This window comes from Agrilus planipennis, unplaced genomic scaffold, assembly GCF_000699045.2.
Source record: "Agrilus planipennis isolate EAB-ADULT unplaced genomic scaffold, Apla_2.0 scaffold191, whole genome shotgun sequence".
Lineage (NCBI taxonomy): Eukaryota > Metazoa > Arthropoda > Insecta > Coleoptera > Buprestidae > Agrilus > Agrilus planipennis.
Window position 1 is genome coordinate 81,486 of NW_020438901.1, and position 4,830 is coordinate 86,315.

A 4,830-nucleotide genomic window follows, 5' to 3' on the forward strand; every position below is an offset into this window, starting at 1 on the left:
GTGCTGCTGTGCAGTTATAATTTACTGTCAACTGGACTGGAAGAAGGACGAGAATGGAAAAGGGTTCGGATAAACGCGGAAAAGGTAGTCGGTGAAATACCGTCCCATGGCAGTGGCACCATGGGAAAAACTGTCACTGCTGTTACTATTATTACTGCTACTACTACTACTATTACTACTACTACTACTACTACTACTACTACTACTAATAACGAACGTCACGGGCAGTTTTACGTTTTACGTGTACATTTCGAACGGATCGACATCCAAACTACTAGAGTTCTTTCTTGCTAACTGCACCGTGGCAGAACCACATGGGTTCGAACGGAGCACCCGGAGTGGGGCTCGCATTCGGGCCCTCCAACAGGTAGAAAGAAGAGACCTATGGAATTGCCGCCGCGCTATTGCTGCCGCCGACGGCACAAGATAATGACTACGTTTACTTCAATCATAAATCTGATTTGCAGGACTTGTAATTATATTTAATATAAGTACACTATGGAATTTAAGAACTGAGTGTCCGAGCTCACAAGCACAATCCTTTGATCGCGAAAATACGTTACATACTTGATACTTATTCAATCAACAACCGAAGGACTTTTCAAGTAGAATTAAATAAGTCCAGGAAGCACAAAGCCTTTGCACTCTTTTTAATAAGTTTCTGACCTGTACATCCCAGTCAAAGGACTCGTGACATTTGACTGGGGACAAGAATCTTTTAACCAGGGATACACGAGTAGGAATCCCATAACTAATAGTGTTAGCACGATCCTGGATAAAAGCTACTGAGTTATACAGTTCCTCTTAGAACATTGATTTTTTTATGTGGAATGCATCAGTTTTTCAGTAATTTCAACTAATTTAGTTGCGACTTGTGTCTTTAAATATGGGTGAAGAGGTGAAGACTCATCATTAAATTCCTCAAAACTTTCCTAACTACATGAATAACCAAGAAAAAAAAGTTTTGGTGCAAATTGAACCCTGTACTCCGGCTGATTTTACACTTGAAGACCTTTGTAATTATTCGCAACTATTTAATTCATCCTAAATAAGACAATTCATAACAATCTTGTAGTTTGTAATTGAAGACCATCTATTTAGTTATTTACAACTATTTTAGACTAACGTAAAACAATAACAATTAAAGATTCTTAGCTCGCTGTCAATACTGCATCCACATTAAATCTGGACGTGTGGCTACAAAATCTCATGCCTGGTTTTCGATGTACTTAACAACAACTACTCGTAACTAGTAATATGGGTAATGGAATTGCCTAGTTAAATATTTTTATAACGTTCTGCAACTTCGCAATTTGTATAATCCACGAGAAAAGGAGGAGATATAATTTTAATTACTTTTAGCGTTCCTATAATTGAAAAACATTTTTTTGTATTATTATTTAATACATAAGGACCTACCGACTCTGCTAAATTTATAAAACTGCATAAAACTAAAGGGATCAGCAAAACAACAGTAGATACAGCTGTAGTTCGAATTTTATCGATGTTTCACAATTTCATTGGAATCACCTTGTAGTGTAATATCGCACCATTGAAAAAAATTTGCTTGCAATGAATAAAAAATATGAATTCGTGACCTTTAGATGGCCACTTACACACTTACACTTAAAAGAAAAAATAATAACATAGAAGTACCTGCGACAGTCTACAAAATTAACTAAATAAGTTCTTTTGAAACCATTACGTAATGCATGCACAGCCTTGCAAAAACTGCAAACATGCTTTTTATTTTCGTATTTGATATTAAACAAAACAATATAAAAATAAACATAAAATGTGCTGTAAAATAAATAACAGTAAGGTCAAAATTGTAATGGAAAATTAAAATAGCAATAACATCAATCTTTTGCGAATTGAAATACTTTTAAAATTAATTTGATCCCGGTGCCTCCACCAATTTTTAAAAACTAATAATATTATCCATAACTAAAAATTGTTGCTTAATCGCAAATTCCACAAATAACATTAATTAGATTAAAGTTTAATTAAAGTCCAGTTAATAGTAATAACTGCCCTCCACACTGAATTCGGTTATTTCAATTTTGTAATTGTAGTATTAAATCATGTGTTAATTAATAATATAACTTAATTTATTATACCCAACAAAACAACTTGTTTGTTGTTGTTGAATCAATTTTTGAGCATTTTTTTTTTCTACAAAAATGTAATAGATACTTATAGAAGTTAATATATGAAAACTAAAAAAACATTTTAAATGAATAAAAATGAATGTATGATCTTATTTCTAACGATAAAATATTTTTTTTTTTAATAAGTAAAATATGTACTGTAGGTGAATCCCCCTCTACTTCTATACATTGATTGTAAGAAAAAATATGAACTTGAGCAACTCATGCTTCCACCTAGTGGTAAACATGGAAAACCAGTGCAATGTAACAGGAATCTCAGTTGTTTATATAAAAACGAATTTTTGAATAAAAAGATGTATTTTTAAAATAAACTCACCCTATACTGCCAGCCCTACGTTTCTGGATGCTTTTTGTAGGGTCAGCACCTTTAACAAGATGAGGAAACACCATAAGATAAATCATTACAATGTCATGACATACTTAAGGCTTTCACAAGCTTTTAATCATAAATTAACAATTTCTAAACATTTTCGTTACATTTTACTCCAAATGACTTAGTAATTAAATAAAACTACTCAAAAAGAATTTAAGACTTTAACTAATTGAATAGCTTAATAGTGTTAAAGGTTATGATCACATTATTGCAAGAAAACTACTATATTCAATTCATATATGACTGAAAATACTCTCATTAATGAAGATTAATTGTGAAGATGTAAATTCAGTATCAAATCTGCATTAAAATTAATAAAAGGACTGAATTTTTAATATTTTGCTCTCACCTGCCACTGATCGTGTTACAGCAGACATGAGTATTATGCACCATCCATACAATGTTTATATTTTAATGCAATAAAAGACAAACACACACGATCACAGAATTTAAGTGGAATTAACAAAAGTCATTATTATTTACACAAAATAATGTCACTGTTTATACAACCACAAACGCCATATTATCCTAAACATACTTTAAGGGTGGGAGGTTCGCCATTGTGATTTCTTATGGAATTTGATATCTCAAATCCATAAGTTTCAAATACCATAAAGCTAAAAAATAACTTATAAACAATTTTCTTTTCCAAAACTAAAAAGTTATTATATTTTGCCTGTGTAAAAGTCTAGTATATTCAAATCATTGAAAATTAATTCAAGTTGAAAAAAAGAAAAAAAACAAATAAGGCTCTGATTCTGTTTTCCATCAGCAATTGCATAAATTGGTAACAAAAAAAATACAAAAATGCTTTTTAAGTAACTGTTTGTCTTAATTTTGTCAAAAGAAACGGTGTTTTCGTTAATTTTTGAATAAAAGTAATTAAAGGTTCAAAATTACCCTTACATGTATATAACTGCGAAGAACACCAGTGCTTATGCGGTTGCCTGTACGGATATAATTAAATATTCAAAGTATAAATACAGTTAGTCCCAAATTCTCAATATTATTTTGTAGTGTAATAAAAAAGAATTTGCGTAAAAATTTAATTGTGTCACGGTGACTGTACTCCATAATTAATACAAACGTTGACAAAAACTGCAGAATGGGTAATTTTTAAGCAATTGTTTGGTGTAAGAATCATGTATTTTTTATAAGACCATTTTATAAGTAAAAAAATTACCATTATTTTATGGAAAATAAAGAATAATAACGTCTATTATTTAAGCTACAGTACGTTAAGTACTTTAAGTTAAAATGAATATAAAAAAAACTATATTTTCGGATAATAAAAAGGAAACGTTTAAATTAAATTAGTAGTTCTTATTTTCTGTTAAAAGTATTCCTTGCACATTTATCAAACGATACAATGTGCATTAAACTAATATAGATAAATAATAGCCTTTTACGTACTGTTGAACACTCGCTGATCTAAACCAACATTTTTTACAATATGCCAGTTCTAACGATCTAAATTAATAAAGTTTCTGCTTTTATTTTAACCACGTACGTTATATATCTTTTCTCTATCTTAATTAGTCATTGTGTTTGGACTATTAAATTTAACAATAAAATCAAATGGATAAACACGGTTATTGAAATTTTCTGATCCTTTTTCAATATTCATATTATATTAGAATCAGGATTGCAATAAATATAAGTAAAATTTGGCGCATTTCATAATTAAAGGAAAACTGTTAGTTCATGTTTCAAACAAGTTCATTTAAATAAATATTTTTATGCTTGTCTCAAAAATTATCCTTGATAAAAATACTGGAAAATCCTTAGCGAAAAAAACTATCGCTGTTTAAAGAAACTTGTAAACGGCTTTAATCTAAAAAAAATAATAAAACCGAACCACTTTGTTATGTTGAAACACCTAGTTGTTCGACGATTAAACAATTGTTAAATAGGGTAGGACATTCATTCAATGCATTTCTTTCTCTCTCTCTGCCATCGTTATTACTTTTACGATTGAGTTTATTCAGTAATCACTCGACAAAATAGTAGTAGTAAAGTGACTACCAAGCTGCCTTTACATTTCTCTAGTGCGAATTGTTACATACGAGTGTATTATAGTGCCGACGAAAGTTACGACTACAAAGTGAACGCTGAAAAGAATTGTTAAAAAGAAATAATAAGCAAATAAAAGATAATTAGTTCTTTAAGTTATAACAAGTAAGTTTTTATTGTTTCAAAAAAATCCTATTATTTTCATGCAATTTTTCATGAATAAGCTATCCCAAACAGTAATTATTTAGATTATTTTAATTTTTTATTTAATAA

The 4,830-nt window shown here is 29.9% G+C and overlaps 1 protein-coding gene across 1 annotated transcript in view; it reads left to right on the forward strand.

Moving 5' to 3' along the window:
• Window positions 1–4,506: 4,506 nt before the first annotated feature.
• The window catches only part of LOC108740930, a 13,800-nt gene continuing 13,476 nt past the window's right edge, over window positions 4,507–4,830 (forward strand). Inside the window, exon 1 of the mRNA XM_025973286.1 lies at window positions 4,507–4,722. The gene's annotated coding sequence lies outside the window, so the exon portion shown is untranslated. The remainder of the gene's footprint in view (window positions 4,723–4,830) is intronic.